Raw genomic sequence first — 12386 nt, 5'->3', positions numbered from 1 at the left:
CCGTTTGCTTCACAACTCACCCAACTCCGCTGCGCGGTCTTGGGCTGTTTTGTAGGTCGGCTCTTCCTCGAATCAATAGAGGTAGAAAAAACACTATGCAGACTGCTGTTTGTTTCACAACTCGCCCAACTCTGCAACAGACTCTACGTTACCGTGTGCCATCTTCCGCAGTTCAAAAAATGGGTTTTGAACACATCTTGAAATAATGGAGAACCATGACCGCAGGCTGCATTCTAATCTTATCAATGTAATTGGTAGACTAGGTGGTAGTCAAAAGACTGACTGGAATAATCGACATTCGGAGACAGCCAGTAATTCCCAGTTTTTTAAATTAAGTAATTCCAATTCATACAAAAGGGTAGGCATGAATTAAGCTCCATGAAAACATCAATTATTGGATTGAAACGAGAATTTTTAGAAAATAATTTTTCATTTGCACTTTCAAGACCAACTTTTTCACTTATTTTTAAAAATGTAAAGTATGTTGTCTATTAGTGATTATAAAACCCAAATAAGTAAATATATTAACTTCTTCCTAAATGACGTCATTAATATGCCAATAAAACCCCTAAATATCATATTTCTTTTTAAATGAATCACCTCGGTTTTCGTGCAGTTGGTTTTTAAGTTATTTTTAAAAGCAATTTTTCCAAATCAATTGAAACTACTTTGGAGACTAATGGGAGCAGTAGCAAGGAGGACGACATCGTCGGTATATGCCAACTAGCCTATATTTAAGGCTCCTAATTTTGGCAGAAATGCGTTACACTACGACAGGTCATCGTGTAAATCTGAAATGTATAAATTTGAAAGGCACAGTGCCAACACACAACCCTGTCTATGGCCTGTAAATGTTTGTACCCCCTCCGAATCTAATCGTATCTGGGGGCAGTGGAGTAACTTTGCTGAAAATGTTGGGGGGGGGGACATGACATCTGAAAAAAAGGTGCCCCAGACAAATGAATGGGGACAAAATGGTGTGCCATGAAAGTTGGGGGGGACAAACCCCCCTGTCCCCCCCTAAAATTACGCCCATGTCTGGGGGAAAGAATTATGAAACATTACAATATTTAAAAGCCTCTCCATGGATGTCCCAAGTGTTAAGTATCTTCCATAACAGATTTCGGTCGACACAAGCAAATGCCAGATAGGCGAATAAAGACAGTGGCTTAGAGATTCAATCACCTGACGCTGACACATAAAACAGGTCAGTTCATTCAAGGACATCCAACATTTCGCCTGAAACCAGTTTGTAAGATGCCAAGCCTTCTAGAAGACTCAGTCAAGTTTATTAGGTCCTTCAGAACAAAAGCGGCCAAGACTTTGCTACTGATGTCTAATAGTGAAAGAGGTCTATAATTTAAGTGAAGATCTAACTCCCTTTCTATAAATAGGAACTTTCAAAGCCTTTGAACAAGAATGTAGAAATTGAACTATTGCCAACGATATAACGTTGTAAAAACGTCCGCTCATCCACCAGCGTCGGCATTAAAGACTCCATTCAATAACCCATCAGGTCCACGGCCCTGGAGATTTTTAAGTTAACTAGCATGACTTCCAGGCCCTATTTATCAAAAGTAATTGTCCATCTCAGAGGTTTTATTTGACCATAGCCTCACAATTCGAGCTTGTATATAGTTTTGAAAAATACATAATCCAAGTTTTAGCATCAATGCAGTTAGATTGTTTAGCGGATTGGTTTAATGTTCCATTGTTCAGTAGAGACCAAAATCCTTTCCTATCTTTATTTAAAACTGTGCTCAACATTACTTGCCTGCCTCCGATACTCCGATTAATTATATGCCTTTTTAGCCAGTTTTTATACCTTTGGTTTATTCATTTCTTGCCTGCATACAACTTACTTCCAAGTCATAGCTAACCTTTTAAATTCAGATCTAATCTCCCTTTTTTTGTTTCCAATTTCTATATCGTACCCATGACTGTGCTTTTTAATCAACGGTTTTTGCCACTCATGTGCTACGTCAATACCATTTTACAGGGTGGGGGGAGGGTTTGCATCCTTCAAGTTATCATCCCTCCTCAAGCAAATTTACTTGACATATAAACTGAAACAGCTTACAGTCTTACTGTTCCATTTCAGCCTGTTACTGAGATTACTAACCAGTAGGAAGCTCAAGTAACAGTTACTTGTTACTCCTCTCTGAAACCGGTATGAGAATGTTAACACTAATATTGCAATAGCCCTATGCAGTGTTGTCTCAATTTGCAATAAGACATATCTCAAACTGAGGGGAAACAAAAATATAGTCAATCATGGAATGTAATGTGAGTACAATCTTGTCTAGGCTGGCTGGCTGGGGATATCCTCTTTAGGTTGCCGTTGGTTTTTTATCAGATTCCAATTGGAAAAAATGTCACCCTCTCAAGTTGATGGCAGTAGGCAAGCTCGCAAGTTTATTTGCACAAGTACATGTGTATATTTGATACCTCATTGGGAGAGAAGGAACGGGGGTGCACAGCGGGATGGGGAGTGGTGCAGTGCCGCTGTACAAGGCTCGGCGACGGGGAACCTCCATGGCCTGGAAATGCCGCTGCAGGAAGAAACGCGACCAGGGGGACCAGCGAGCCAGAAGCAAGTGGGAAACCGCCACATATTGGAGTGGTGGCCGCTGAAGGAAACGCAGCCGCAGGGAGAGGCAAAGCAGGCACAGAGGAAATGACACACATGAAGGCAGGAGCCAGCGGGAAGCCGCAACAGCTGGGAGCTGTGCGGCATATATATAACGCTACAGATGGCAGGGACCGGCTGAATAACGCAGCAAAACACACAAGGGGCAAAAAGGATGTCACTACCTCCCTTAACGGATGTGCAGCGTTTCAGAGCTGTGCCACAGGGTGATACCAGATGACCACAACTGCTGGGGACTGTATAGCTTCCAGATTTACGGGAGGGAGTGGGGAGCATCCCTGTCACAGAGACACAGGTCAAAGGGAAGCAGTACCCAGACATTCCCCTTTTCAGCATTCTCAGAGAGTGGGACTTTATCGGGCCTCATCCGACCAGTGTGTAGTGGGGGATTTAAAAAACAGTGCCTTGCCGGTCACGGGTTTTCTCTCCTGAGAATCCACGAGAAGAGGACGTGGTGGAAGAGAAGGAGTACATTTGGGCCTCCTAAGAAGGAATTTGAGGAGTCAAGACTAGCCCTGTCTGAGAATAAGACAATGCTGTGAATCGTGGTATAAATGGTGTCACAATAAAAGACAAAGCATAATTCAGCTATTTCTGTCCTGCTTTTGCTCAGAATGGTCACAGTATAATTATGAGCCCTATCCGTTAACATATTCGGGAAGCACGATTAAAATCACCTGCACAAATGATATTCTCGGAGCCCCGTGAATCTAACTACCAACTAAAGATAGCCGCCAGCATAGACATCAGTTGCTCATCACTTTATGCTTTGGGGGTCACAATAAATATATTAATCACTAATACATCTTTTTCCCTTCAATCCATCATCACTAGAAAGTATGACTGCAAAGAGAGTTCTAACACAAAGGCATTCTATAAAAGTTGCACCCAGCATAACTCTTATTTAGATCAAAAGGCACCCGATGGCCTGCCCATTTTTTGTTTAACTGCCCTCTTTAGACCGATGCTAAACCTGTCACTAGTCGGTGGAGCTGGAGGCCAAATTTCTTGGAATAATAGTATGCCAAATTCGGTATGTTGATGTATACAGGACAATGTTCCTGCCGTGGTATCAAACAATTTTCATATTTTAATAAATAAATATGATGAAACATTCAACAGACGTATTTCAAAAAGGCAATCTAAAGTTCATTTTGCATACAGGTTAGCCATTTTTATAGACACATATATACATAAGTGCATACAACATATAGTTACAGGTCTAAATATGTCATAATATCATTAATATCACAGGAAATTTGTAGAAATAAAACTCTCAGGAGAATGAAGCACTAGTCGTCATAAGCTAGTTCCTTTTCTATCCACCTATATATTTTTTGTAAAGCGCCATTCACCCCAAGGCCTCAGATTCGCAGACAGGAACATAAAACATGCATGGGATCTAAGCTGTGAAAACTGGAGCCTTTTTTAATCTTTACCTTTATCGAAAAGGACGTTCTTCAGATCTTTCTTGAAAGGAGATAAGGAAGGTCTTCAGCCAAATGGGCAGTGCATTCCATAACACTGGATCCCAGACATCGAAGCTGGTACCTCCAAGCTTATTTAGATGGGATGTGGACAGGCCAAGTGTGCATCCTTATCAGACCGCAAAGTTAGTCTTCTGGGTACCCTTTGAATGTGTGAGCAGAGGTACAAAGGGGCATCACCCGACTGGCACTTGTACACACAGGGGTTCACCTTATGCTGTACTCTTTGCTCCACAGGGAGCCAGTGTAACTTCCAACGATCCCCCGAAGTATGAGCTTGTTTCCCCAGCCCAAAAACAGCAAAAACCACTCCATTTTGCACAGTTTGCAGTTTAATATTAGCCTGCCAAGTGCCAACACAATATTACAGTAGGCAAACTTTGTATTGACAGTGGCAGATGCCATGACGGCCCTGTTCTGCTCAGATACATAAGGTTGTAGCTGCCACAGCAATGTATTCATATATGAGCATGATGAGCTCAGATGTGCCACATGCTTGTTTGATGTTAGTTGAGAGTCTAAGTAGACTCCCAACCTTTTAACATGCCGGGCAACGGGAATAATATTACCCACCATCAGGTAATGACTATATTGGGGATCCATTTTCTTTAACCTCGCAGTAGTGCCAATGATCAGCAACTCAATCTTCTCGTTGCTAGTTTTGCGCCATCCATGACTGGATCGCCGAGAAGACTTTTCTAAAGATCCAGCAGAAGTTTCTATGGATATGCCCAAGGTCAGTGTAGGTCATATCTGGTATAGAGATTTATTTTTAAATTTGTTTATTGGCATTTAACAATGTTGTTGCCGTAGTTTGGCATAGAGATATACATCATTAAGGATGGTGTGTATTTCGTGGGAGAACATCCATATTAACATTAACATTAATAACTAACAAATTAACAATTCAACAGTAACTGTCTCCGAGTGTTTCATTCGTTACGGTGGCCCAGAATGTCCGTTCAGGGGGGATCAGGTTAGCTGGTGATAGGGGGGGAGAGGGGGTTAGAGCTAGAAGGAACTTGGTGAGGTGAAGGCCGGTTGCTCTTGGGGTTCGATGACATTGATCGTGGGATCAGGTGCCCTGGGTTTATTTCCTTCATGGGGGCTTATCATCCGAGGGATGAGACAGGGATCCTATGAGTTCTTTCCAGGCCGCTAGGGTCGTGCTCGAGGCGTCCGTTGATCTAGTTACGCTGTCTTCCCATGCCCTTGTTTCAGCCTGTGTCCAGCGTTCTAATTCCCTGTGCCATATTTTTTGTTGGGGCCCTGCAGGTTTTTTCCAGGACATTGCGATGGTTCTTTTGGCCAGTATGCACATGATATCCATTAGTTTGACTAGGTGTTTAAGTTTGGCTGGTCTGGAGTACGTTCCTAATAGGCATTCGTCCGGAGTCCATTTGTATATCGTGGACCCGGCTTTCTCGCTTGTCTGTTGTACGGTGGTCCATAGGGCTTGTGTTCTGGTGCACGACCAAAACAGGTGGATCAGATCCGCATTATCCGCCCCGCACCAGGTGCAGTGAGAGTGCGGTGATTTGGTGAGCTTCGCTAGCCTGGATGGGGTTAAGTATGTCCGATGTAGGAGGTTCAGTTGGATGTGTCTAAATCTGTGGTTCCTGGAGACTGTTCTAGGATGCTCTAGGGCCCTTTCCCACTCCCCGTTCGTTATCTCCCGGCCCAAGTCCGCTTCCCATCTGCTTTTCAGGTCGGCGCTGCGTGGGTTAGGGATGTCACTCAGTTGGGCGTAGATTTGGGACACGGGTTTCCCCCCCTCGCTCAGGTTATACAATAATGTAATTAGGGGGTTTGAGTCTGGTTCCTCTGGCCATGTTGCCCATTTATTTCGTGCTGTGGTTCGTATCCTATGATACCAAAGGAACTGGCCTGTGGGCACTCCAGCCTCTTCGCGTAGTCTATCAAATTCCTTGAAGATGCCGTCAGCGTATAGGTCACCCCATGTGTATATCCCTTTCCTTTCCCAGTATCTGAGGTGTTGTAGATCCGAGTCGGAACTGCATAGATCCGAAATTAACGGTATGTCCGGAGAGTATTGGTGTCTTGCGTGGGCGAGTGTTTCTGCCCTGCGCCAAACTTTACGTCCTAAAGCTACTATAAGGGGGGCATTTTGCACCAGGTGGCTGGGAGCCCAGATAAGTTCCCTCAAGTGAATTGGAATATCTGGTATAGAGATACTTCCAAGTCCAGTGCGGGTACAATTCAGAAAGTTGATGAGAAACTTTAGAACCCATGAAACAGTTGAAACACTGTATGATCCTACTCAACAAATGTAGGTCTTTATGTTTAACGACCTCAGTGACACAACGGCCCTGCCTGCAAGGTGAATGGCAGCCAAGTTTAATCGTCCACACCTCCTTTTTTTGAACTTTCGTAATAGAAATTGCTAAAGACGTGCCTCTGTCCGCGTTCCTGCCTCTGGCATATGACTTAAAACATTAGGATTGGGTCTGGGCCCTAATTAAGTGACCCCCCAACCCCCACTTAACTGACATCAACTTGCTTATTCGACTTGTGTACAGGTCCTCCTTTTATAACAGAACATAGATACATTATATCCAACCCATCTGCAAAATGGGCTCCTGTGCCACCCACACCAACATAAAAACTTTAGAATAAAAATGAACAGTCGCTTGGTCTGACCCAAATTCAACTTGTTTAATGTCTGCAGAGGTTATGACATTCAAAAAGGGAATTACAGAGAAGAGTAGCAAAATCCTGGCTCTGGTTGGGGGTATGCCATCATCCTCCAACACTGATAGACCTACAGTTAATTCAAACCCCATCGGCAGAGGGTTACCAAAGCCAGGATTCAAGCTACCATGCCCTCTAATACGGTTCATTGTAATCATCTGCTTGTCTTCCGCAATGGTGGTGTGGGCTACAGACCACTGCAGAGAGACAGTCATCAGTCTTTACCATGCTCGTACTGCTATCACCTTTCTTCTCTTTCAAGATCTCCAGGCAGATTTCATGCAAAAAGGACAGAACCTCGCTCTGCCCTTTGCTGCCTCCCCGAATCTGATGTGGGTTCATTGGAAAGGAAGGCTCCGATGTGCCCCTGCTCTAACAGTTGTTTTTTCTTCCTTTTCACTTTAGTAAGATTAGGCTCAAGATGACGGGAAATATACTCAACTTCCAAACTCAATGGTTGGCTCATGCTCTTTTTGGCCAGGACCCTCTGAAATTTTCGAATGCCTTTCCTTTTTGCTTTTGGACTGTTCTTAATATTTTTAGGTTTCTTCTTAGTAATTTGGGGGTTTTTAGTGCCTCCACTCTGTGCTTCCTGGCTCGTACTTCGAGCCACCTGAGGGCCAGACCCTGGTATAAGCACCAATTCATGCCATAAGCCCCCATTGGGCTATTGATGGTCTGAGTCGGAGACTACTTATTCTTGGCACACATCCGAGCCCAAAACAGTCCCAAATTAAGGCAGTGAATTTGGAGTTTCATGCTTTCCCAACAATTGTTGGCTGCTTACTGCTTAAACTACTTTGGTGATGTCTGATAATTGCGCAGTGTGGGCCTGGATCTCAATGGTTTTGGTAATCTAACAATTGACAGTAAAAGCAGCTCCAAGGCAGCAATAGAGGAAGACGCTAAGGAAGCACCTTCTATGCTAGATGGAAATCCAAAATCATCACTTTCCACTTGAGGGGTAGACAAAGGTTCTTTGTATTTAGGGTCAAGGTTATACGCCTTATTAAAAAGCATCTTTCAAATTGGGACTACTTTGATTTTGTCTGTCACAACCGGAAGGAATAATCATAAACGTTGATGCACTCAAGTTCAATTAATTATCACTGAAGGTCGGAATGTCCTTATCAAGACTAAGGCACAAGTCAAGCAAAGAAACCTTTTGAGGGCCCTTTTCCTGAACATGCTGCATATCAATCGCAGCCGTGACAGATGTATTATGTGTCTGTGACAACTCAGCCTGCTTCCCCTCACCCCCTGCACTACCCAGCTATTATTTTGCTTACTGCTCCCAGAAATAGTCTATCATTTTACACAGTGAGTGTGGGTGGGGCGGGTAAGGGGGGGAAGGTTGCAGGTCCTTCAATGAAGAAGAAATTCCAGTTGTCCCTCATGGGAAAGGATTAGGTCAAACACAAGTGGTGATGGCTGAAAGGTTTAGAATTAATCTTCATTTTAGGCATTGCTTTGGGCAACCCTCCAGATAATTGTTCTTCGTCTGCCAAGCCATTACAGAAGTGGAAAAGACCATATTCAAATCAGGCTTGGTGCCACCCCAAAAGCGGCAGTCCAGCCCAAACTGCTATGTCCCATCCATTCTACATGAGACCACAAGCATCACCAGACATGTTGTAAAAGATTAGGTAATTCTTCCCTTCTCTTCCCGGAATAAAAGCGACTTACATATGAGGGGTAACCCTGAGCTCCTCTCTTCGTTCCTTAAATTGTACGCCTTATTCAAGCCTTTCATATTGACACTTATTCGTCACACAGAGTTAAAAAGTCTTTGTAAGCGGCTTAAGAGGAGCGTTGCCTTTTGTTTCGTAATTTAGCATTCAGTGCCTGTGAAGGCGAGCCACTTACTACACCAAGCAGACGTACTGGATATAGGGGACCGCCACCAACTGCCACCCAATCCCTACTCTCACCACTAAAGACTGCTGGGATTAATTATTGGGGGTCCGTCCACCCAACAATCACATACACACAGCATCTCACTCTGCGCACCCCACAAAGCCCTGTGTAATGGGCCGCAACGGTGCCGTTACTCAGATGCTTGGGGCCAGAATCCCTATGAAGTGTAAGCGGCAGCGTGCCCCACTTGTCTCATCTTCCTGCTGACTCTGGACCTCCGCTGACAGCCCACTGTAAGGGATCAAGAGTAAGACTCAGATACAGAGGCATGTTGAATTATTGCTATGCACCCATTTCCAGAAAATAATGAGAAGGGTTGGGGGAAATGCAATCTATCCCTAATCCTAAAAGGGGTTTCCCTGGCTTAACAAAACTAAGGAACGTCCGTCTGTGTCAGGATGTTAAACAAAAAGAGTGTCCTCCGTCCTGTGTCCAAGAATTTTAAGATGAGCCCTTACACTCTAAAACTTGATATAACATGTACATGGGTTTGCTCGTTGGATATATACTTGTAGCTTACTTCAAAAGTTCTCAACATAAAAGTTTAAGGTGTAGAACAGAAAAAGAATAAAAGTTCCACAAGGTAAAGAGGTGGTCTTTCTTCCCCTAGAGTCCTTCTGGCAGTTCAAAAATGCATCTTCCTTATGGTCTCACCTGTACTCAAAAGGGCATGATCTTCCTCTGAATTTCCTCTAACCATGTAGTTCTTTACAATGTTCAATTTCTCACACTTTATTCACTTTCCACCCCTGTTGTATTCTCCTGGCAGGGTATTTTGTGCTTTTCTTTTCAGTCCATAAAAAGGATGATTCTTCCATTTTGTAGTCACAATTTCAGGTTAATTTGCTTTTGCACTCCTGGTTGGCTCCATTGCCTCCCTTCTCACTCTTAGTTTACTCTCCTGCCAGGACGCTATTTCACCTTTTATTCTCCTGCAAGGATATTGTTTCACCTGTCACTCCTTGTTTACTCCATTACCAGAATAGGACTTTACTTCTTATTTTGGTTGCCCGGTGCACTAACCTGCCAGGGCTTTTCCTTTCTAAATTCCCTATTTCGCTTATCCGCTTTATCACACTACTGCAAAGTTGGTTCACTGACCCTTTCTTGTCGTAGTTTGCATCAATATTATTTCCCTCTTTCATGTTTTGGGTCAGTGACCCTTTTTATCACTCTTGGTATGCATTTCAGTTCTTCCTTACACTGGTTAGGCTTCTAACCCTCTTTCAGCCTTATCGATATGTTTGTCAATTTATCCTTTTAAACATTGGGCTTCGTATATGTATCTCTTCCTTGTTTAACACATTGGGCCACTGACACTTCTTTCATAAAGTTCTCATTCATATCTGTGTTTTTAATATTCACTGTTGGTTTCCCGTACTTTGTCAATTCAATGTGGGAAGCATTTGCAGACTCTCCGGTAACCCATTAATTCCCATTGAGCTTACCGGACGGCTCTGGCAGTCCCTGCATCTCCCTTTTGGCTTCTCTGCTGGTTTGCTGACTAGGCGTGCCTCCTGTCAGCCAGTCCACCTTTCCTTTAGCTTTTTTCACTCCGGGTGCCTTCCATGGTACCCGGTCACCAGGCGGTAGGCTGTTTCAGCACAGTCTCTTCCCTAGTCATCCTCTCTCACCACTGCGCTGCTGCTTACAGTTTGCTGGTCTCTGGCCTCTCATTGCGTTTTCACAAACCACTGACAGCCTCTGACTCTGTCACTCTCTCAGCAGTCTGCCTCTCAACTGATGCTCTCTCCTCTCAGTATCAGCTGTGGCTGTTTTAAACTTCCCGGCCACAGTCATCCTTCTCCAAAGTCTAGAACGTGACTTTGGCTTACTGCATCTAGTCATCTTTATTACTCATCTCCCTTTCTCGTCTCCGTAGTAAAATGGAGAGGGGTAGACATATAGGGCAATTGATGGGAAAAACATAGATTGACACTACAGTAAGCCATACAGCTATGTTGAAAAGGCATATGGACATCAAGTGGGATTTTGACTGCCAGGTTATCTGGGTCTGTGATTGGAGATTCTACCTTTACATTTCAATATATTATACCAGAAAGTTGAAAAGGCAAATGGGTGTTAGTCAGAGATATAGGTGAAGGGTTATTCTGATCTAATGCTTTTGTTCTATCCCTCTGGAGTTAGTCCTCCCTACGAGGTCTTCCCGCAGATAACCACCGCCAGAGTCAGGTAGCTTCTGCCCTTTCCCTGGCCACATAAGGGAAGCTTCCCTCCAGAGAATCAATGACGATTGTACCAAATTCGTCACATAACCAAGGCACTTTTACTGCTAACTACCAGCAACGCTGCCACTAAACAGACGCTTGGGGTCAGAGCAAGAGGCGGATTTAGCACTCGGATGACAGACCAAGGATGGGCATGCCCTGCCATGTTCTGGTCTGACACCTTCCCATTCTCTTCACACAAGCCACAACAGATTTGCACACACACACCCTCATCCCTCCTTGCTGGCAGTCAGGCACATTGGAAAAACAAAGAGCAGTCTTAGCGCTCGCTCGCTCACAGGGCTTGGCTAAACATTTGTCAGGGCTTTCAATATGAGTTGGCACCCCCTTTCCTACAATTGGGGGGAGTCGTGGACAGTCTGTGGCACCCTTGGCTATCGTAAAATAATGGATACAAAGGAATGCTCTTTAATTTCACGAGGCAAGCAGCCAGAAGGGAGCTGAAACACTAAACTGCCACTGAACAGTTAGTGATTGCACTGTCAGCAAGGTGCTAACGGCAAATGAAACCAGAGTAAAGGCAAATAGGTGCTAACACTGCTGGAAGCTGTGTGATATCAAAGCCATTCTGTAACCTACTGCAAAGCGCACATTTAAAGTCTTCAGTTAAGGTGACAGCAGCCAGCAAAGGGAAGCATGTAACATGCACACAAGGCAAAGTGCACATTTAAGGTCATGAAATATGTTTCTGTGGAGTAGCACAAATATGGGCAGCTACTTGTCCCCGCCCTCACTTTCTCAAGGCTCTTGAACAAGTACACAGAACAACAAAATCACAACACTGTGGGACTGATAGCCATACAAGGCACAGATATGTTCTAATTTGTCTTCTGTAAGCAAGAGATATGCAGAACACTAATTTCCACAATATGGATTGAAATGAACAGAAGTAACATCACAGTAAAAAAACATTACAAGCAGTGGAATCAGTCTTCAGTACTCTAGGGCACCATTGGTAAAGACACTAAAAATAATCTTTCACGTGTAAATCAAGAATAATGTGGTGCAAAATATACATAGTCACATAGTCACTGCTATTAATATGCAACAACTCAGTAGTTTAGTAAACCATGAGGGTTTTTTCATAGGAAAAATTGCTAACGAAATCACTTCTAGCAACAGCCAATGTCAGCTGATCAGGCAGTGAGATTACATGATTTGCCCAGGATCACGCATTTCATTAAAGTGGTGAAATCAGTATTTCCCTACATATCTTCCCAGTGATGGGTCACCATTCGTTTTTAAGGTTGGTTTTCCAATAATGAAATCATTCGTCTTTCTAGCAATGCCTTGAAAAGTACACAAATCACATAAGAAACCAACCTGACATTACATACATTGTAATAGAAATAGGTCAAGCAAAAAGACATA

The 12386-nt window shown here is 43.7% G+C and overlaps 1 protein-coding gene across 1 annotated transcript in view; it reads right to left on the bottom strand.

Moving 5' to 3' along the window:
• NOL10 (nucleolar protein 10) overlaps positions 1-12386 on the bottom strand; it is an 856295-nt gene that overhangs the window by 698270 nt on the left and 145639 nt on the right. The gene's annotated exons all lie outside the window — the stretch shown is intronic.

This window comes from Ambystoma mexicanum, chromosome 4p (assembly GCF_040938575.1).
Source record: "Ambystoma mexicanum isolate Mex_15411 chromosome 4p, UKY_AmexF1_1, whole genome shotgun sequence".
Lineage (NCBI taxonomy): Eukaryota > Metazoa > Chordata > Amphibia > Caudata > Ambystomatidae > Ambystoma > Ambystoma mexicanum.
Note: the sequence above shows the minus strand (reverse complement) of the source record. Positions and strands in the feature narration are given on the sequence as shown.